This window comes from Nicotiana tomentosiformis, chromosome 5 (assembly GCF_000390325.3).
Source record: "Nicotiana tomentosiformis chromosome 5, ASM39032v3, whole genome shotgun sequence".
Classification (NCBI taxonomy): domain Eukaryota; kingdom Viridiplantae; phylum Streptophyta; class Magnoliopsida; order Solanales; family Solanaceae; genus Nicotiana; species Nicotiana tomentosiformis.
This window is the reverse complement of record NC_090816.1, coordinates 54,478,582-54,502,715: the sequence shown is the minus strand read 5'-3', so window position 1 is coordinate 54,502,715 and position 24,134 is coordinate 54,478,582. Positions and strand designations below refer to the sequence as shown.

Below are 24,134 nucleotides of genomic sequence, written 5' to 3'. Positions count from 1 at the left end.
ATTGTTGTTGTTATTGTAAGATCTTCTCTTTGACAATTATTACTATAAGTATATTGTTAGATATGTTGTTACTAAGGTTTATAATAGTAGAAGAAGGGTGAAAATAAGGCCTAAATTTAACTGCTTTATTTATTAATTATTGTGTGCATGTATTTTTAGTAGTTACCTTGCAGTTTAGGTGGTTATTTCGTGTTATATTTGCATTAGGAAGAAGGGAAGGTTGACAATTGATTTGGTAAAATTTTCTCTGACAGATTTTGAGGATAAGATTCTCCGAAATACCTTCGTTATTAGGTGTATTAATGTTCTAACTTGTTGAGCTCATTCTATTTGTCGGTGACAATAAAGAATGGTTAGAGTGTTGTTCTTAATTGAAAATTCACTAATTAAAGTTGGGAAAAGTTTTGATTTCCCAATATTTTTTTATCAGAGCCTTCATGGTTTCAGCCAGAATAGAGGGAAGGATTGAAGGGTTGGAGAACAAAATGAATGAAGTATGTCACGACACAAAAATTCCACCAAAGATCGTGATGGCACCTAACACACGGGCTAGGCGAATCATGACTACTACTAAATACTCAACAGCAGTGAAAATAACTTCAATAATTCTTAAATAATAAAGTCAAAACTAAAGTACAAATATGGAAACAACATACAACCCCCAGAACTAGTGTCACTGAGTACATGAGCTCTAATGAGTAATAAATATAAGTGTGAAATAAATATAATACTGTCTGAATCAAATAAACATGAATGAAGATAGTGGAAAGGTAACTTCAAATTTTTATACCTCTCAAGTACAAAAAAGAGAGAAAAACAAAAGCACTCCACTAAAGTTTTTCATAAAATTAGGGAAAGAGTTCTTCAAACTCACGTGAGAAGAATGTAACATGAAAAGAATATTACCTACTCGTTCCTCAATCCCGTAAGATTGTAAGAATCATCGAATAAAGGAATAAGTACGAAATAAAAGATCAATCACGTTTCTGAAGTAAAAGCTTAGAACAACTAATCGCCAATGTTTATTTTCAGCGTATTGAGCCCTTTAAATAGCCTTACAATGAGTAAAATTGATGAGGTTAAGGAAAACTAATCCTAATTAAACTAGAATAAGAATAAGGCTAAAAATATCTATCCTAACTAAAATATAAAAAAAAGAATTTTACTAGTAATGGACTATCAACTAACAATCCTAGTTTGACTAGAACTACAAATATAATTCTAGTAAAACAAGAATTAAGAAATCCTAATATTTAAGGAAAAGAAATCCTAATCTTAAAGGAAAAGAAGGCCTAATCTTGAATGGATTCTTGGACTTCTTCCATTTCTTGAGATTCTTGGGCCTCAATTGGTCTAAGGCTAATTAGTGTAAGTATTTTAAATTTATGGCCCAATTTTTCAAATTCATTGGTACCTTTGTGAGCCCAATATGCCTCCATTGTTGTAGAAAATATTGCATCCACTTGTGCTTCTCTAGCATCATATTTTGATCTTGCATGTTCATCATTCTCCCCTAGTTGAAAAAGACTCGGCCTCGAGTCATCGAAATAGTAGGGAGTAAGATATGCTACATTGAAGATATGTGATATTTTAAAGTCATTGGGAAGCTCCAAGAAATAAGTATTATCACCAATATTTTACAGCACTTTAAAAGGTCCATCAACTCGCTTTTGTAATTTCAAAAACTTGCGGTTTGGGAGTCTCTCCATACTCAAAACCCAAACTAGGCCACTTTCCTTGAACATCACATGTTTCGTATGCGTATTAGTCTTTTCTTTGTATTTAGCATTTTGCTTCTCGATATGTGCCTGAACTTTCTCATGTAGTTTCTTGAGTTACTTCACTTAATCAGAAGCATATCCACTAAAAGAATGAGTAACTATAAGAGGAGAAAGATAAAGTGGTCCAAGAGGTTAAAAGATAAAGTGGTCCAAGAGGTTTCTTACCATAGATGACTTTGAATGGACTCTTTTTCTTAGTGCGGTTGGTTGACTAGTTGAAAGCAAATTCAGTAGTAGAAAGTGACGATTCCCACTCTTTAAGATTCTTCTTTATTAATCAACGAAGCAAAGCACCTAAACTTTGGTTGATAACTTTAGCTTTCCCATCAGTTTGGGGATAATGAAAAGTTCTAGGTGTTAGCTTAGTACCAAGTTTAGCCCATAAAAGCCCTCAAGAAATGACCTAGGAACCTCGAATCCCTATCTGAAATAATGGTTCTGGTTATTCCATTCAATTTCACAATATTATCAAAGAAGAGATTAACAATATTTGTTGCATTCAATTTTAGATTGCCGGCAAGTTTTGTAAATTCCGGCGACTTCCGAACAACTTTCCGGCGGGACACAGCAGGACTTGCTAGTGCTCTTGAGAAGATCCGACACGCTTCAGGAAAACTTGCTCCATGTTCTTTCGTTCTATATCTGGTACTCATGGTATCAGTATTTTTATTGTATTTTTCTGCTCGCGGGAGTTGGTACCTCCCATTTTCCAGTTTCCCTTTGTTGTGTGAGTTAAATTGCTAACATCCTACCTCGTACTAGTTTATTTACCATATTAGTGTGCCTATTGTTGCAACTTGTATTCTTCTGGTTTGGTCTGTTGCCTTATGTGATAGTGATTCCCCTTACTCTGCCGTAGGTAGAGTGGCTATGGTCTGGGATGGTCGAATAAGGTTATGTCCTCGGGGAGAACGGGGGGTTGGGCGGGAGGTAGGGCAGGGTTTAGGGGGTGGGACAGGAGGCAAGGAAGGTAAAGGGAACAAGGGTGTCTGTAGGTTGAGAATTGGGTCATGGAATGTAGGTACATTGACGGGTAAATCTATAGAGTTGGTGAAGATCCTCCAGAAGAGGAGGGTCAATATAGCATGTGTCCAGGAGACAAGGTGGGTAGGGTCGAGGGCGAGGAACGTGGACGGGTATAAACTTTGGTACTCAGGAGTCCAGAAAGGTAAGAATGGAGTGGGCATCTTGGTGGATAGGGAACTTAGAGAGTCTGTGGTTGAGGTTAGACGAGTGAATGATAGATTGATGACTATTAAGTTGGTGGTTGGAGAGTGCACCCTAAATATCGTTAGCGCCTATGCGCCGCATGTGGGCCTAGATGAGAAGGTTAAACGGTGCTTCTGGGAAGGGTTAGATAAAATTGTGCGCCAGGTTCTGCCTGCTAAGAAGCTATTCATAGGAGGGGATTTCAATTTGTATCTCAAGTGTCCAATATGAGCTGCCAAAATAGCCATGATGAGTGTGTTGTTCATTGTTTCTCAGGTACACTATGCCACAGATCTCGCGATGCCAGGTCCCTAGCGAGAGGGAGTTGGTGTATTACCTCGCGTAGCCATGGTGTTGATCTCGCTCCTGGCCTAGCTAGGCGAGGTGTATAGCGCGATAGAGCAGGCCTTAAGTCGTGCGTCGCTAGGTAAATAGCATGGAGGAGCTAGCGTCCTACCTCGCGTCGCCTGCGAAATGTTCTCGCTGGAGGTTCTGCTGGGCATGGTATACAATAATGGTAGGCATTGTGCATCGCCATGTCTATAGCGAAATGGAGCTGGCGAAGGACTTTGCATCGCTTGGGATTTGAACTTGCTACTGGACTGGCTAGGCGTGGTCTATAGCAAAGTTTGAAGGACGCTAAGCCTGCTGTGAATACCATCTTTCCTCCTTCAAGGGAATGAGCACATAGTTCTAATACCACCCATAGAAGTCGTAATAAATGGCATGGTATGAATACAATAACGTCTCCTACAAAAAAGAACACAAGGTTAGTAGAAACAATGATCACCATGTACTCCTCCTGAAGGATTTGTACATGATGATCTAATGAATTCTCCAGCTCTTTACTCCACCTTTCCTCCTTACTCCTTAATTCTTTGCAACTTTCACCCTTAAATATGGACATTGGAGCTTATCACCATTCAATATCCTTCTTTCTTGTACATCTAACTCCCAAAATTCATGACATTAAAAATTGCCCACATCCAGTGCATAGTTGGCAAGGTGATCCGCTAGTTTGTTCCCCTCCCTATATATGTGTGACACCATATTAATACAACCATTGAGGAACCTCTTAATCTCCTCCACCTGATCCACAATACACCAAGGAGGTTTTCGTGAACCCTCTACTATATTTTTAAGCAACATTGAATCAGTTTGGAGCCAAACCTGATGATGTTGATGCAAACTACTATACCTCAATACTTCCAGGATTGCCAAAGTTTCTGCCTCTGTATTTTTAGCCTCATCAATCTCCCTTCCTACAGCATATATGACATCTCCATATTCATCCCTTAGACAGAATCCTATAGCACTCCTTCCAGGATTTCCCCTAGATGCTCCATCAGTGTTGATTTTGATCCACCCTTCCATAGGAAACTCCCATATCACCTTCTCATACTTCAATCATGGGGTATATGTTTTCATCATGGAAATCAACTCCTGCCACTTATAAGGAGCATTACGTAGGCCTGGCTTTCTTACACATACAAGAGCTTGCAAAGTGGTTGAAACTTGGTAAATTACTTTACTAATTGTCACTGCCTCCCCATATTTTAAGTTGTTCCTTCTCTTCCATAACTCCCAAACAATACATGAACGTAAAGCTTGCATAATAGGCTTCAATCTATGACATACCTGGGTAGTCCAATATCTAGTGATTGCTTGGTGCAATGTCAGTCCTTCCAAAAATATCCCTGCCCTCGATAGGAAATATTTCCACACACATCTAGCAGCCTCAGATGTGAAGAACAAATGTTGCAATGATTCTTGCCTAGGTTGAACACAACACCAGCACTTTGAAGGTATAAAATAACCCAGCCTTCTCATGAAATCATCCAAAGGTAGTTTTGCTTTCCAAACCTTCCACATGAAGAATGAGATTTTAAAAGGTAAGCCTTTCACCCATATCATCTTATATGTCATCCTTGGTTCATTTATTCTTCTCAAATAATCTCAGACAGATTTAACACTAAACTGCCCTCGAGTCTCCAACATCCAATATGGCACATCTAATTCTTCTTACATCACTGGAGGCTTTAATTTCTCCACAATATGAGCTGCATATTCCTCGGGCAATAATTCAGTCAATCTATCCACATCCCAAGTACCATTCTCCACCACATCATATATATTATGAACTGATTCATCTACCTCAAAATCTTGAGGAACTAGAAAGTATAAAGCTCCTAATCTCGTCCCGTTATCAAACCAGAAGAGTGAGGATCCCATCTTTGGAGACCAAGTGATTTGATGTTCTGTTAGTATCTCTACATTCCAACATTTTCCTCCATATATGTGATCCACCCCTCCTCCATGGTACAATCACTTCATTAAGCTTCTTACAATATTTCTGGCTCATAAATGCACTCCAAAGACTTGGCTTTGTTCAAAAATTCCACCACAATTTTGAAAAAAAGAACTTTAGATACATCATGAAGAGATCTAAGACCAATTTCACCCTCTTCACATGGCATGCATAATGTATTCCAAGAAGCCCATTGCCTACTACTACCACCAATGGTACTGCTCCAGATGAATTGTGCAAACATCTTCTGTAACTTGTTTATGACATTTTTGGGAGGATTAACCACTAAAAGAAGATGAATGGGAATGCTTTGAAGGACATTTGAGATCAACACTGCTCTCCCACCTATAGATAACAATTTGCCCTTCCACGATTGTAGTTTATCCATCACCTTAGTCATCAATCCCTGATAGTAGTCCATCTTTCTCTTAGCATAAAAGATGGGGCATCTAAGTAAGTGAATGGAAACTCCTGCCTTCTCATTCTAGTAATTCTCTCTACCTTTGTGACTACCTGCAACCTTGCTAAATGATGCATGTAAATAGCATATTTACTCTTATTCACCAATTATCCAGATGCAGCTTCGTATGCACTCAAGACTTCCATCACTAGCTGTAATGACTTAGCACTTGAAGAAGAGAAGATAATGGTGTCATCCGCACATGCTAAGTGATTTATCTTAGGACTCCACTTAGGTATTCCAAACCCACGGAAATATCGGTTCAAATGCAAAGCATGCCTCTTGACAATACCTCAGCAGCCGGAATGAAGAGAGTAGAAGCCACTGGATCCCCTTGCTTAACACCCTTAGTGGATTTGAAAAAACCATGAGGTTGTCCATTGATGAGCACTGAATACCAATTGTTTGACATAATTCCATAAATCAACCCTATGAATCTCTCACAAAACCCCATATTTCTTAGCACCTTAGTCAGGAATAGCCAAGAAAGTCTATCATAAGCTTTAATCATATCAAGCTTCATTACTACATTAGGTCCAGCTTTAGTCCTCAGTCTTATGTCAGTAATGATCTCCTGTGTTAAAAGTACATTTTCAACTATACTTCTCCCTTTCACAAACCCTGCATGCTCTTCAACGATAATATTAGGAAGCAACCCTACAAACCTCTCATGGATCACCCTTGAGATGATTTTATTAGTGAAATTGCTAAGGCTTATGGGTCTCATGTCTGAAAGTGTTGTCACTTCCTTCTTCTTTGGTAGTAGAACCAGTTTAGTGTGAGTAACACACTTAGGAAGCTCTTGACCATTAAGAAAGGCTCTCACCATATCAAATATGTCTTCTCCAATTATGTCCCAACAAGCATGATAAAAGCAGCTTGTGAAACCATCCGGTCCCCCTGCACTTTCTCCATTAAGGCCAAAAACTGCATGTTCGACCTCTTCTTTTGTGGGCTGCCTGATCAACTCCAAATTTTGCTCTAAATTCACAAATGTAGGCACATGATCAAGTATTCCAAATGCAGTAAGAACAATTGTTTCACTGAACTGATCTGTGAAAAACTGGACAGCTTCTGCAGCAATTTCCCCATCTTCTTCTATCCAGTATCCAAGCCTATTTTGAATCATGTTAAGCTGCAATCTCTTTCTTATACCATTGACTTGTGCATGAAAGAACTTAGTATTCCTATCCCCGTCCTTGAACCATTGTACTCCTGATTTTTGTTTCCAAAATTCCTCCTCCAAAGCAAGGAATCTAGTTAATTCTGCCTGAACTCTTTTTAATCTTTCTCGATTCAGTTGCGTAGGATGAGCTTCAAATTGGGCTTCATGAACCATAACAACTTCTTCTAGACTTGCTATCCTCTGAAAAATATCTCCATAAGTAGCTTTGCTCTAAGTTGACAGTGCCTTCTTCAACTTTTTCAGTTTGTAATTGAAGAGGATAAAAGGATTGGCACTAAAATCAGCATACCAATTTTCACGCACTACATCTTTAAATGATTCATGTTTCAACCAAAAATTGAGGAATCTGAATGATTTCTTCACTGGAGTTGCCTGAAGATTACATTTCAACATCATTGGGCAATGATCAGACCCAATCTTAGATAGGTGAGTTACCTCCAAACCTGGAAACGTTTGTTGGAATTCCATGTTAGCAACACAACGATCAAGCCTTTTGAATATGCAATCATCTTCCGCACGCCCATTCCACCATGTATATATGCTGACCTTGAAGCCCAAATCAGAAAGATTGCACGTATTAATACAATGTCTGAAATCATCCACCTCATTTAGGGACACTGGTAGGCCTCCAAATATTTTTTTTCTCATCTCATATTACATTAAAATCTCCACCAACAAGCCATGGGACAGTCATATTTGTATCCATATCATACAATGAATCCCACAATTCCATCCTTTCTATAGCATCATATTTAGCATACACTAGTGTGAGAATGAGCTCCACCTGAGATTCAGTATGTAATAACCTTAGTGTGAGCTGCTGTACCATATCATATAATACAGTTACCTCAAAAACTTTATCTATAAATTCCCAGATATTATTAGAAATATTTGCAATTGCTTGTGCAAAACCAATCCTTCTTCTATATCTTTCCAACTTTCTAGCTTGTTGCATTGGTTCCATGAGACCTATGAAATCAAAATGATGTTATCTATGCATTGCAACAAGCCTCTCAAAACCTTGTTGAGTATTCACTGACCTAATATTCCAAATGAGAGCATCCATTACAAATTATTGGATTTAGTTAGGGTTCTTCGTGTTTGTATCCCAGCTGCTGGAACACTGGATGTGTCCTTTGCTGTCTTCTTCTTTCCTTTGGCTGCTGATTTGACCTATTCAATATGCCTTGGAGAGAGATCTCCTTGTCGAGTTATATGAAGAAAATTTTGGGCAGTCGATTCGTCATCCAAATCCTTTCCAGCTCCATCAAATTTATCTTCTTCACCAATGTTTCCCACTGCAGGCATCATACTATTTTTTGTATTTTTAGGTATCATTGTACCTATAGTTTGGCCTCCCTTACCTTTCTGCTGCTTCAACTGAATTTTTGCCAATGACACAGTGTTACCTGTTTTGTTTGTCACTTCAGTAGTCTCCTTTAATGGTTGATGGTTTTGGCTTTGAGCAGCTACTATTGTATCAACATTATCAACTTGTATACGATTAGTTACTTCCCCTATTCCTCCTGGATCAATTGCATGTACCTCAGCTCCTTTAGGTTTTACTGTAGTTTCATTAGGGATTACTGTAGTTGCATGTTTATGGCTTGAATTTTCTTGCTCCTTGGCTTCACCTTCTCCTTTGTTTTCCAGATTTTCCTCATTGTGCTTTGTGACACTTGTGTTTGATATTAAAGCCTTTCCATTAACACTTTGATCAGTATCTTCTTGCTCTTCATCTGTTGAATCCTCCGCACCTTGTGCACCATCAGGTACTTCTCCTTCCTCAGAATCTTTCTCTATTTGGTTAGCCTATAATCTTCCACCACTCCATTGAACCTTCTCATTGATCGAAGGAAATTCAGCTGAATTGTTTGTATCAATAGATTGAGATGGAATTTCTTGGCACGACTTGTTGGTAGTAACTAGGTTACCCCCAAAAGCTCTATTGACCCATTATGTCGTAGACTCCTTTTGAAGATTCTCAGGACTCCCAATCCGTCGACCAATAGGATTAAATATAGGAGCTGTAGGGTTCAGTTTCTTAGCTGACTTAGGCGATATTTTTTTCCCACTCATAGCAGGAGAAGGTTTGTCCACTTGAATCACTTCTTGAACTTCATTAATGACTGCTAATTGATTCTTCTACACTTCTCCAGCCTCTTCATTCTCTAGAGCTGCAAATTGATTAGAAATTTGAACCTGCTTATCACCAGAATTATCAACTGGAACCAACTCCTTTTCAGTTTTAGATAGAGTATCTTGCTTTACACCAGTTTTAACTTGATTGTCCCTAACTTATTTCCACTGCTCACTCACATTTTCCACAACCTTTCCACTTGTGAGAATCATCAATGGTCCTTTCTCCTTGCCTTTTCCTTGTTCTTTACCAGTACCAGCCTGTTTGTCATCTCCCTTGTTCTCCATTAGCTCTGGATGCAATCGCCAAAAGTCTAGCTCATCATGTCCTTGAAGTTTACATTCCTTGCAATATTTAGGAAGATAATCATAATTCACCTTAACCCATTCTGTCCTAATTTCCCCAGTGACTTCATTATCAATATCCATACGAATTTTCTTAGGCAAGTCTGCTAAGATATCAATGAGCACTTTCATACAAGCACAACTAGGCCTAGTTTTATTAATGGTCGCCATATCCAGATGCAATGGTTTACCAACTGCTGAAGCTAATAAAAAAAGACATTCCTTAATAAAGAATGTAGGCAATAAATTTGGAAAATATATCCATGCCATTACCTTAGGAGTCTCCTCTCCAACTTTAAATTTTGAATCATAAATCAACGTCCTCAACTGATATTCGTAACCATTTTTGGCCTTGACATAATAAACACTTTTAGATGAAAAATCTATAAAATTTTGCCATAGTGTTAGTCGTACCAAGACATGCCTGTCCCTAAGGAATCCCACGTTACATTCTCCTTTGGTCCCACATTGAGCATGGCCCTTATCAAGAAGGTCCTTCAACTTATCCTTTTACTCCATCAACTCGGCAGGAGTCATCCTATACGAGGGAGTAAAGATCGACTACGTGTCGGGTGGTACATCAATGGCAAACTCAATCTCCCTATCGGGTGGAATACCCGGGAGCTCATCCGATAACACATCAAGAAATTCACTAACAATCAAAACCGATGGAAGGGTAAGAGGATTCGCCTCCGCATCTTTTACCTGCACCAAATGATAGAAACATCCTTTCATGATCATCTTTCGAGCCTTAAGGTAAGGAATAAACTTTCTATTTTGTGCCGCAACATCGCCCCAACACAGCATAACAAGAGGCTAGACAATCCATGCCCATAATAACAATAAATTCTATCATTCCTAACTCATTAAAATCAGCCAAGGTATGGTGATCATGAATCATCACATCACAACCTCGATACACCCGCCTAACTACCACAGATTTTCCCATGGATGTGGATACTTCGAACGGTTGACATAACAATTCTAGTTTCTTACCACATTTACTAGCAATACATGGAGAAATGTACGACAAGGTGGAACCAGGATCTATCAGAACATACATATTAAGGGAGAACACAGATAGTATACTTGTGACCATGTCTGGCGAAGACTCTTAATTCTAGAGACCCGATAACGCATAGATGCAAATCTGCTGCTGCCCACCCAGGCATGACATTCCACCACTATCTCTACCCGTTCCCATTGGTGGTTGCATACCTTGCTCATGAGGGTGTGCCGTCGTGAAGAAGTTGTTGCTGGTCCTATTGACGGTGTCATGTCACCCACATTGCTCATTGGGCAAAAGCGCATGATATGATCGGGCTACCCACAAGAATAACATAAATCTGAACCTTGGCGATATTTCCCAAAATTATTCCTACCACATCGACTACATCATGGCATTGGGGGCCTCGCCCTTCTAGGGTCCCTATTGTTCTAAGAACTCTTCCCTCAAAAATTCTAGCCCCGATTGCAATAAGTGGTCCATTCTCGATGGTGGCCCTAGGACTGTGATGACATGCTAGCTACCGAGTTAGGTAAATGTGGAGGAAATGGGACCTAAACCCGCCTTGAAACTCACCAGTGTCTCCCATGTACCGGGGTCTCTTAGATTGAACCTATCTGTTTTCTTGTGCAACTTGTTATAGCCTCTTATGACCCTCTATGTTTTGTGCATAGTCCTGAATATAGGCAATATCAATAATCGGGTTTAGAGAAGCTTTGGTACATTCGTTTATCAGATGCGGCCCCAAATCGGCCACAGATCGATGTACCCGATCACTCTTCTTGGCCACAACCGCAGGAGCATACCTAGCCAAGGAGTTATATTGCATGTTGTACTCGCAGGCACTCATAATACCTTGCTCCAATCGCAAGAATCTATCTTTCCTAGCTTGGTGGAGTTCAATGGGCATATACTGCTGCAAGAATGCCTCAGAAGGTTCCCTCCATCCTACTGCTGGGGCAAGAGGTCCCTTAGATTGTTCCCAAGCCTCATACCACAACACAACTATATCCCTTAACATGTAAGATGCAAGTTCTACCAACACAATATAAGTGGCATGCATCGCTCGTAAAGTCCTATACACTTGATCTACAAAGTTTCAAGGATCTGTATTTGGATTTGTTCTTGCGAATGCCGGGGGGGGGGGGGGGTTAAGGTCCAAATTTATGAAATCCCAAACTCTTGTACCGACTGCTTTATCTGGGGTGGCAGGGGCCTGGCACTAGGCCTGAGAGTCTACCAACCGAGTTAACAAATTCAATGCACTTCTTATATCTAGATCTTGTTCAGGCTCATTATCACGCCCCAAACTCAGGGAGCGCGACCGACGCTCAACCGAGAGAACCAGGCCGAGCAAGCCTATTAGACTTCCTTCTATCCAAACTCATCCATGAATAAAGAGGAGATGTACTCCATTAATCAATCACTAAAAAGCTTTTTATTAACAACTTCCCTTTTCATTCCCATTAGTAGCTTCATTCATAATTTCCAAAATATTACGAGTTTATAGAATTAATAAAAAACATAATCTAAGTACCAACATTTCTAGTACAATTCCCAACATCAACCATAACCCACAACCTGTCTACGGAGCCTCTAAGTACAATAGAAGAGTAATATAAAAATGTCGGCAACAAGGCCCCAGCTATACCTCAAAACACTGTACATGAGAAACACAAGATACATGACCCCGAAATGAAGTGAGGCTCACCAAATCAGCTGAAAAGAGTGTACTGCTATCACTGATCAATACCGTCTGCTGAAGAACCACCTGCATCCATTAAAGATGCAGCGTTCCCGGCAAAAGGGACGTTAGTACTGTCGAATAGCACTAGTATGTATAGCTAAAAATCCTATTTCAAAATAGAATGCCCATATAATAAAAGGCAACACATAGAAACAGCAAGTCACAATCAACAATATCCAAACGTCCAGTTAAACATAATAATTTTCAAAATACGAACTTTATATATAATTTTGGTTAGGAGATCATTAGCACCGATATACCACAACCGTCTTTGTTAGCACGGAGTCCGATCACGCCCGATCGGCTAGGCCATCTCCCCACGAACAATGTGGTTTGACATATGATGCGAAAGAAAGTTGTTACCAAGAGTAGTACTACCATATGCGCAATATGGCGTCTGATCTCCACCCGATCAGCTAGGCCGCCTTCCCACATATGCCGTGCGGGTTGACTTTTACAATCCACAAAGGTTCCAGTTTCATCCCAATTAAGGGGAATAATATCACAATCCACCCCTACACCGGCATGTGTAGTTTTAGGTGTGGGCCTTATGACCTACCCTTCCTCGGTATTGCTAATGATGCTCCCAAAAATAGTTTTGATTGGATTTGTAAATAGAAATATCATAAATACAATTGTACTCACCTCAACATCTTTCACATTGTATGAATTCTCATTAGTGTTTCCAGTCATTCACAATGACAATATTTTCTAAGCTCATTAGGCCATTCACAAGATTCTTTATTCCTGGCACGATGGCCGTATTTCATATTCCACTCTTTCACCTCTTTCAATTTCAAAGATCGCCATCAAGTATCAACATATAGGATATTTTAGAAATCATATACTTCAAATCCATTTGAAATGGAAACTTCAAACACAAATGGTTTCTTCCCAAAGAATAAAGCATACCAACCAACAATAGAAACATACATGAAAAATCATAAATAGTCAATACACCATTTACTCTTGCAATACTCTCCCCCAGAAATGACAATGTACAATTTCAACATATGAGTATATAGAACTCGAATCATACTGGATATATTTATAAATCAAAGCATTAGTTAAAGCAGCCACTAATGGGCATGAATTTAGTACAAAAGCTTTTAGACAATTCTATCTTTCATTGAAACACAACTCAAAGCCATAACTTTTTAATACGTAATCCACACTTTGAAACTTACAGAAATATTATGGAATTCAATTCCAAGAGAAAAAGTTTAGCCAACATACCTCAATCGCGCTTCTTTAGACTCTACAATTATCCGGAACCCTTAGCAACCTCAATCTATTTTAGCAATATACAAATTGAACCCAAAATTAGGAAAACGTTCATAGTTCTAGTTCACTTTTTATTTAACCCACACTCTTTATCACATGCATGCAAGATGAACCACCCTCATACCCATGACGTATCACACTAATATCCTATTATAGCTATGTTTGAAATTAAGAGCTGGGGTGATGAAGCCTTACCTTTTAGGGTGAAGAATTTTGGTGCTCTACTTGAATATTTCCAAGGCTTTGAGTGATGGTTGAAGATCAATTGATGAAAAGTAGGCCCTCTCTCTCTCTCTCTCTCTCTCTCTCTCTCTCTCTCTCTCTCTCTCTCTCTCTCTCTCTCTCTCTCTCTCACACTAACAATATCAGAAATGAGCTTCAAAATAGACTAAAGGGGTGCTTTAACGGAATGGGGGTCGGATTTTAAATTAAGAAAATGGATGCCCCGACACAGGTCTGCGGTCGCATATGCGACCGCTTAATGGTTATGCGGTTCGCAAAGTGACCGAAGAAATGGCCCTCAGGGGCCTGAACTTTCGGCTCAGGTATGCGACCAGTATGCCGTCCGCATACTCGTTCTGCGGTCGCATAATGCACCGCAGAACTCCCTCCGCAAAAACCCAAAAGGGATTATACGACCGATATGCGGTCGCATAATCGACCACAAAATGGACCTCAAGTTGGCCAAACTTACTGCTTCACTCTGCGGCCATTATGCGGCCCGCAGAGTGATTATGCGGCCGCATAATGGGCAGCATAAACGTGCTTTTCCGCCAAAAAATATCTTTTACTTTTCGGTGCACGTAAGCCTACTCCGGCACCACGAAACCTTGAATTCACTTGCAAAATTTACGGGGCTTTAAACTGAAATACTTCAACAATTTTATGGGGTGTTATATTCTCCCCTGCTTAGGATCATTCGTCCTCGAATAAGGGTCAAAATCCGTTATTAGCATTCAATGTGGTTCAAATGTTGGTTCACACACACCAGTAGTTTTACAATTTGGCTAACTCCCTAAATTTCCAAAAATTTCACCAGAGTCTCCCCTGTAACTGGGCCTATCCACCTGCCAGAGTAACACCAAAACAATTCCTAACAACACATCCGCAACTTGACAAAACATCACCATGTATAACAACGTCACTAATCTCATACTTACAGGCATTATAGTATCAAGAGTGGTATCTGGACATGAGCTGCACATATTTAAATCATAACACACAGAAGTACCTTTCAAATCACAATCATTTAACTATACACTCAAGTGGGAACATTTTATTTCCTTAACACTTTTTTCCTTCCATGTGGTCTCCTCAACTTACAGACTTCTCCATAACACGTTAACGGAGACAATCTCAACTCCCGGACTTTTCTAACAAGGATAGCAAATAGTTGCTCCTCACAATCCCATTATCCCTTATCCTCACCTTATTAGACATAGACAAATGAACCCGGCCGAGCAAGCCTATTAGACTTCCTTCTACCCAAACTCATCCATGAATAAAGAGGAGATGTACTCCATTAATCAATCACTGAAAAGTTTTTTATTAACAACCTTTTCATTCCCATTAGTAGATTCATTCATAATTTCCAAAACATTACGAGTTTATAGAATTAATGAAAAACATATTTTCGACGTCGTTCTTGGAGCTCAGGCCATCCATATGAAAACTTACATACAACAACATATTGTAAGCCTTCTATTACATTCATACGTTCCACCTCCGCTTCTGAAAACTTCACCAATGGTTGCCCATTCACAACTGTTGCTCGTCGAAGGGGAATTGGTTCAACAGTAGCGGCTCGTTCATGCATGGTAGTGTTCGACGTACTAGGTTTCAGAATTTTTGCTAATGGTTGTGGATTGGTATTTGATGCAGTTGGGGTTGGTGCGAGGGTGGGGGAGGGCTGACCGGCCGTCGATGGCTGGTCGCCGGCCAAATTGGCCATGGCAGCGATCAACATGAATATCGCCGCTAGGGTTTAGGGTTTTTGCTAGAGACATTTTTCCCCTTTGCTAACTTCCATAACTATGTTATGTGAACGTGTACATAGTCATAAAAATTAATTTGTTTGAAACGCGCCTAAAAGTGCACTAGCGTTTTGATTTGTTTTCCTAAATTTGAGGTTATTGTGAGGCTAGGAATTTATGAAATTATTTTGTGAAAGAAGTGTATTATTCGAAATTTGAGGTTACTGGATCGGGGATCTTTACACATATAGCCGGCCATATTTACTGTTTACTTTTATCTAGTCATATACATAGATTATACAATGTTTATACATAATTATACATATATAAGACATAAATTATGCATTTATTATACCTCCACCAGTTATTTTTAGTTTAAGTGGTTGGGTGGACTTCTACTTGGGTTAATTCTTCATTGGATCGCCACCTCGACTGGGCTCAAAGTGGGAGCCCAATAGCGTTGGGCATGGCACTATCAATGGCTGGCCTTTTACCCTGGCGGCAGGTCTCATTTGGACCTTTGAAATATATTGTGCTAGAAACGAAAGTAGAAGTTCGAAGCCCAATTGGCCCCAAACCTATAGACCTATGCATAAACCACTTGCCGCCGGGCAATAGGTCCAATTCGGCCAGAATATTGTTAACAATCAACATTGCAGAATAAACCAATAAACAATTGATCGAACAAACTATCACAAATCTCATACAAAAGGAATACATTTGCAGATATAATAACTAATTTATCATATTACAATCAAACGAAGCTAGTCTATTACAGCAGTAGCCCTTCTTGTTAGCAACTTCTAACTTGCAGTGGCCAACCACTTCTATTCTTCATGAGATAACCATCCTCTAGCCTTGTTCAAATGTCAAGTTTGAAAAAACAGCCATGAGACAACCCTTGCAAACTTGAGTATTTCAAGATTGAAACCTAGGCTCTAATCAACTACTAAAAACACACAGGCCGACAAAAGTAGGAAATTCAAAGGTGTTTATTTAAGGGAAATGACCAACTGGCGGCCAGATCCTCAAGCTGCAACTAATGAGGTTGTATTCGAGTGTTTCTTAAAAATTGCACGGGGCGTCCTATTTGATCGTCGCCATTTAACCTGTAATCACTTTTTAATTTTTTTTAACTAGCACCCAAAGTTTAAACAACTCCTCCTTCTCATCCTTCTCCTTCTTCTTCGGGTTACAGTGATTTTATATGGTGTTTGTGAATATATTTTAAGGTAGTTTATGATGTTTTATAATAGTGAGCTGCTGCGACGCTTTATTTTTTACTATTGTCTTAGGATTTTTTCTTTTTTTTCTTAATTGCAAAATGAGTTCATTAGATTTATTATTATTTTGATAAATTGATGATTGTGGTTTGTTCTTGATGATATATGGAAGTTATGTTTCAAATTTGAGATCATTTGGAGTAGATTTAGGCGCTAAATCGAATATTGGATTGTTAAAATTCGAAGAACAAATTTTTATTTCTCGGCAATTTGGACTTCAGACCTATTTGGCTTTAAGTGCATAAAAATGTTGGTTGCACTTCAGACTTATTTGGTCTTAAGTGCATGTGAAATGCAATTTTTTCACTTCAGATTTTTCGGCCTTAAGTGCATGAAACCATTGGTGGCACTTCAGACCAATTTAGCCTTAAGTGCATCTGAAGTGCAATTTTTCACTTCAGACCTCTATGACCTTAAATTCATAAATTTTTTTTATTGCACTTTGGACTTATTTGGCCTTAAGTGTAATTTTTGTACTTTAGACTTAATTGGCCTTTAAGTGCATTGCACTTCAGACTAATTTTTTTTAACTTCATACCCGATAAGTCTGAAGTTGATCGTAAAGTGGGTAGACTTGCAATTTATTTTGCAAAGTGAGTATAGGTTCAATTGTGATCCCAAAACCGGGTATATCTGCAAAAGCCACGGGTGTTTCACTACTTAAAACAAGCAGTAATACAATAGTATAACCTGAGAACTGAGTCACTACATCATCCAACCACAAACTAGTCAAATATCACTTTATTTATCAATCACAACATGGCTAACTAATTAACAAACACATTTCAAAATTATGGATATAACTAATACTGATAATTTCACACAACTATATTTATAGGTACTCTAAAAAATTACATGGTAATGCAAATAGTACATTGAATGCAGATTTTATAGCAGAACAATAATGGAATAAGAAAGCAAAGAAATGAAGCTCAACAACTTAAGCAACAACAGCAATCTCCAACTCGAAATACCCAGAAATCAATAATTTTTTCCAGAATAATCAGTAAAATCATCGACTCAATACTCAAACAATCACCATCTATCACTAGCTTTTCTTGGAATTTCAGAAATCTTCAGGAAAGAAATGTGTTTAGCTTAATGATTTCTATAACTCTTTCTCTGGGAAAAAAAGAGTATTTTTATCGTCTCTAAAATCTCTCCAAGTTAACCTTTAAACTGCCTCGTAAAAAGGAAATGCAGACTTTATATTAGGGGAGATCGTCGGTCGGTACGGTACAATATTTAGACATTTCGGTTCGGTATTTTCGGTATTCAGTTTCTTAAAATGTTATATCAATAACATACCTAATTAAATTCGGTATGGTTCGGTTTTCTCCGTTCGGTTTCGGTTTATTCGATTCGGTAACTTCGATTTATTCGGTTTGAATTCTAGCTAGTGCATAAAGTCATAGACTGTAATATTCGTAATTAAGGTACTCAAAAGTACAAAACTAAAAACGTTTGTTGACAAAAGTTTTGTCCAAAATCAGTAAATATCAACCCAGAGAGAGAAAACTATACATAAAGGAATAAATTTGATCATTAGAAATGTCTTGTTGAGCAGGACCAAGACAGAATACATGGAATATAAGTTCAGTAGCGAGACTCAAGGGGGGAAGGGGAGGTGAGGCTGGACTCGCAGGTCATCCCTAGGAGAGGGAATTTTAAGTACCTTGGGTCTATTATTCAGGGGATGGGGAGATTGATGAAGATGTCACACATCGTATTGGGGCAGGATGGATGAAATAGAGACTCGCTTCTGGTGTTTTATGTGACAAGAAGGTGCCACCGAAACTTAAGGGTGAGTTCTACAGAGTGATGGTCAAACCAACGTTGTTGTATGGGGCTGAGTGTTGGCCAGTCAAGATCGCTCATGTCCAGAAGATGAAGGTAGCAGAGATGATGGTGTTGAGATGGATGTGCGGGCACACCAGGTTAGATAGGATCAGAAATGAGGTTATTCGCGACAAGGTAGGTGTGACTCCTATTGAGGACAAGATGCGGGAAGCGCGGTTTAGGTAGTTTGGTAATGTGAGGAGGAGGAGTACAGACGCCCCGGTGAGGAGGTATAAGAGGTTGACATTGGAGGGCCTACGGAGAGGTAGAGGTAGGCCAAAGAAAAGGTGGGGAGAGGTGATTAGGCAAGACATGCCGCAACTTCAGCTGACCAAGGACATGGCCCTTGATAGGAATGTATGGAGGTCGAGGATTAGGGTAGTGGATTATATAGTGTAGAGTGTTTATAACAGTAGTATTGACACACAGTCTCGCTTTCTGTGGGCAGTAGGTTTTTATGACTAACCGTTGTTTTCTTTCATTGTGGATTACCTTATTACCTTATTATTTTTATTCTGCTTTTATATGCCTTTTTGGCACTGTCCCTTCTTGTCTATATTTTCATTAATGTGGTGCTTATGCTTTCCTGAGCCGAGGGTCTATTGAAAATAGCCTCTCTATCCTCACAAGGTAGGGGTAAAGTCTGCGCACACACTACCCTCCCCAGACCCCACGGCGTGGGATAAGACTGGGTATGTTGTTGTTGTTGTATTAGAAATGTCTTGTTACTTAGAGTTAATTGATGAACTTAGAGAATAAAAGAAAATAATATTTTATATTTTTTTTTTATGTTTATGTTATAATTAATAATATGTGTATTGTGTAATATAATATATATTTCGGTACGGTATCGGTATTTTGATATTTCATTATAAAATACCGAATACCATACCTAATACCAATTGTTTTTAAAACTTAAACCAAATACCATACCGAATACCAAAATATCGAATACCAAATACCAAAATTTACGGTTTCGGTATGGTAATTCGGTATTTACCAAATTATCCACGGCCCTACTACTTTCCCCTTTTTACCCCTCTACCAACAGATCCTATGCCTTTAACCAATGACAATAACTCTACCCTCTCTTAGCACCTTCTTAGTAGTTACTCAATAGCAACAACAACAACAACAACCCAGTAAAATCCCACAAGTGAGAGACATGAGGAGGGTAGTGTGTACGCAGACCTTACCACTACCCCGATAGAGTAGAGAGGCTGTTTCCGATAGACCCTCGGCTCAAGAAAATGAACAAGACAAAAAGAGATAATATATCAGTACCATCAACAGAAACCATAAAAATAATAACAGCATCATAAGAACCAGAAAATAGATGAAACGCAATAATAATAACCAGTAAATAAGACCCGGTGCTATGAAAAATGGACGAATAGAGTGAACACAACATTAACCTCTAGCAGTTTAAGACAAACCCTATCAGACTAACCACACCCGGTACGAAGAAGAAAAATGCTCAACTACCTCCTAACCTACAATCCTAATGTTCGACCTCCACACCATCCTATCAAGGGCCATGTCCTCGAAAATTTGAAGTCGCACCATATCCTGCCTGATCACCTCCCTTTACCTCTTGTCCTACCCGCCAAAGCCAACCGCTCGCACTTTCTTATCGGATATTAGGGCTTCTCCTCCGCATATGCCCGAACCATCTGAGCCTCCCTTCCCGCATCTTGTCATCTATAGGAGCCACACCCACCTTCTTCCGAATATATTTATTCCTAATCTTATCCATCCTAGTGTGCCCGCACATCCACCTAAACATCCTTATTTCTGCTACTATCATCTTCTATATATGTGAGTTCTTGACCGGCCAACACTCTACCCCATACAACATGGCCGGTCTAACCATCGCTCTATAAAACTTACCTTTGAGTATCAATGGCACTTTCTTATTACATAGGACTCCAGATGCTAACCTCCATTTTCTCCATCCCACTCCTATACGGTGTGTGATATCCTCGTCGATCTCCCCATCCTCCTGGATAACCGACCCAAGGTACTTGAAACTGCCTCTCTTGGAGATGACCTGTGATCCAAGCCTCATGTCCATGCCCGCTTCCATCGACTCGGCACTGAACTTGTACTTCATGTATTTTGTCTTATTCCTGCTCAACTTGAAACCCTTAGACTCAAGGGCCTGTCTCCAAACCTCCAGACTCTCGTTAATACCACCTCATGTCTCATCAATCAGAACTATGTCATGAGCGAATAATATACACCATGGCACTTTCCTTTGAATATGTCGTGTCAGTGCGTCCATCTCCAGGGCAAATAAGAACGGGATGAGCGCAGATCCTTGATGTAACCCCATAACAACCGGGAAATGCTCCGAGTCGCCTCCCACTGTCCTAACCCGAGTCTTAGCTCCGTCATTCATGTCATTGATCGCTCCAATGCAAGCAACTTACACACATTTTGTCTCCAGGCATCTCCAGAGAACCTCCCTAGGGACGTTGTCATACGCTTTTTCCAGGTCAATAAACACCACATGCAGATCCTTCTTCCTATCCCTATATTGGTCCACCAACCTCCTAATAAGGTGGATAGCTTCCGTAGTAGAATGACCCGACATGAATTTGAACTGGTTGTCGGATATAGACGTCGTCCTCCTCACCCTCACTTCCATCACTTTCTTCCAAACTTTCATGGTATGACTTAGTAACTTGATACCCCTATAGTTGTTACAACTCTGGATATCACCTTTGTTCTTGTACAACGGTACCACCGTGCTCCACCTCCACTCATACGACATCCTCTTTGTCTTGAAAACAACATTAAAAAGCCCAGTTAGCCACTCCAAGCCTGTTTTACACACACACCTCTAAAATTCTACTAGAATATTGTCTAGCCCTGTTGCTCTGCTCTTACTCATCTTACGCATAGCCCCCACGACTTTCTCAACCTTAATTCGCCTACAACACCTAAAGTCTCGATCCCTCTCCGAGTGCCCCAACTAACCTAGCATAATATCTCAGTCCCCCTCTTCATTCAGAAGTCTATGAAAGTAAGTTTGCCATCTCCGCTTAATTTTAGCCTCCCTTATCAATACTCTATCGTCCTCGTCTTTGATGCACCTCACTTGATCCAGGTCCCGAGCCTTATTCTCTCTCGCCTTAGCCAGCCGAAATAACTTCTTATCCCCACCTTTATCCCCTAGTTCCTCGTACAGATGACCAAACGCTACAGTCTTAGCCTCCGTGACCACCAACTTTACCTCTTTCCTCGCTACCTTATACCTTTCTTTGTTCGCTCTCCTTTTCGAAGAGGGATGAGCATTTGGTTACTTTTCAAATTACGGTGGCGAAGACGAAGATTGATTATCTCCTCCTTAAGAGATGCGATAGAGGGTTGTGCAAGGATCGCAAGGTTATTCTGGGTGAGACCCTCGCAACGCAGCATGGGCTCTTGGTGATGGAAAGTAACCAAATGATCCTCCCTCTGTCGCATCTCTTTAGTAGTTACTCAATGATTCTTTTAATGACCTTCCTCTACTTCCCTTAATATCCCTCTGCCTCATCTTTTTAACTAGATCCAACTCATCATTCTTGATGTTTCCTATTTAATAATCCCCTGGTAATCCTCTTAAGACACCTGAATTCTATCCTCCAGCTGATAGTCTTATCTCTCTTGAGACTTGACTGAGCTGAAAAAGATTTTAAGTGTTGGGCTCTGACTGACCGACCTCTTGAAGGTCCAATACAATTTACAGCATGTCCATGGCCAATGCAATCCCATATACTTTCAATTACTCAGACCAAAGTCCAAACAACTCTCAACTAATAAACCTAAACTAATATACCTAAACAAATTATATGCTATCTTACTAACTAACCAGGTAATTAGCAATTTTAAAAGAAATCAATGCTAAGACACCAATTAATCATGTTTTAATTAAAAACAAACATGTAGCAATCCAGATGAGCTAATTAAGCGCATGCAATCAAGTAACTGGGACAACTAAACATTCTTCAAAATCAAAACCATAATTAACATGAGCAGACACTATGCCATTTGAACAAAAGAAATTACTCTGAGATTCAACTAATGAAAGGATAAGAGAAATAAAAGGAAGGAATAGTCGAAGTTTACCTCATAGAGCCTCATCAGAATAAGTGAGTTTCGGCAAGCAGAAGTCACCTTCACATGAGCACCGAATTGGATTTTGCAATCCAGTCAGTGCTACATGTGAAAATGGCCACTGAAAGACCGAAATAAGAGGAGAAGGGAAGGTTCAAGGTATGTATGCCGGTCAACGGCGAGTTGAATGGCACCAGAGGTCATCGAATCAACTAGAGACTAACTCCAACGGATAGATCTTGGAAGGATCTATTGAATAGTGCAATTCTCAAAGTCAGACGGGCCTTGGTTTTGCCAGAATCAGAAAGGGGGCAAGGAGGTTAGGGTTTATGATTTTGAGGCTCGGTTCATCGATTTTGGCTGTGTTTTAGAAGAAATCAGTGAAAATTCGGAGGAGAGGGGCATGAGGTGAAGCAATGGTGTAATTTTGGGGTGGTTTGGAGGTTTTCGGGTAGTGGAAGAAAGTGGCGCCACCGGTAGAGGGCAGAGGAAATGATTTACAGCCGTCTTGAATTCCAAAATATGGCGGGGGGGGGGGGGGGGGGGGGGGGAGAATTAGGTGTGCAATAAAAATGTGATCTTTGGGTATTTCTTTTGTTAAATATGGCTCTAGATGAAAACAACGTCAATTCAAATGAAGACTGCCTCGTTTATTGAGTCTCAAGCACCTTTGACGAATTGGGTCATGAGATCTCTTGGGCTATTTGATTTTGGGCCTGTTTGATGGTTTGGACCTTTAATACGATTTTGAGCATGCAACAACCCTGATTTCCTACACTCTCTGCCTTTTGAACCATTAACCACCTTAAAAATGATTTCGAAAATTCATTTTATACAAATAGCCTATTCATCCAATTATTCAAGTAATTAACTATTAAAGTTATCAATTAACCTAACGAATAATATAATTATGTAGTCAAAGGTCCTAAGATGCAACAATAAAGAAACAACAATTTGTTTTGAGATTTTCGTTAATATTAATGTAACTTAAATACAATTAAAATTCAAAAATATACTCCCTCCATTATAATTTATGTGAACCTATTTGACTGGGCACGGAGTTTAAGAAAAAATGAAGATTTTTGGAATTTATGGTCCTAAACAAGTCAAAAGGAGGTCCAGAGTATTTGTATGATTATAAAAGCCTTTCACTAAGGGTAGAATTGGAAGTTTAAGCTAATGTCACGCCCCAAACCTAAATAGGTGTGGCCGGCACCCGGTGCCATACTCGGCCCGAGCGTACCATTCTGTAACTATGAACTCTGGAGGGGTCACCCTCAACTTAGGCCGATGAGGCCATATTCTGAATCATCTGAAAATATCGTCTCTCTCATCTAAGGGGTAAACATACCCAAAAGCTAATATTTATATATATATATATATATATATATATATATATATATATATATATATATATATATATATATATATATATATATATATATATAACTATGTACAGGCGGACGAGGCCAC

The 24,134-nt window shown here is 39.5% G+C and overlaps 1 long non-coding RNA gene across 1 annotated transcript; it reads right to left on the bottom strand.

Annotated features, from left to right (window-relative positions):
• Positions 1-16,091: 16,091 nt before the first annotated feature.
• LOC104100395 (uncharacterized) lies at positions 16,092-23,204 on the bottom strand. The gene is made up of 2 exons (XR_687234.2): positions 22,674-23,204; positions 16,092-16,295 (listed from the first exon to the last, which is right to left on the bottom strand). It is a non-coding gene; the product is annotated as an uncharacterized lncRNA (long non-coding RNA).
• Positions 23,205-24,134: the final 930 nt, after the last annotated feature.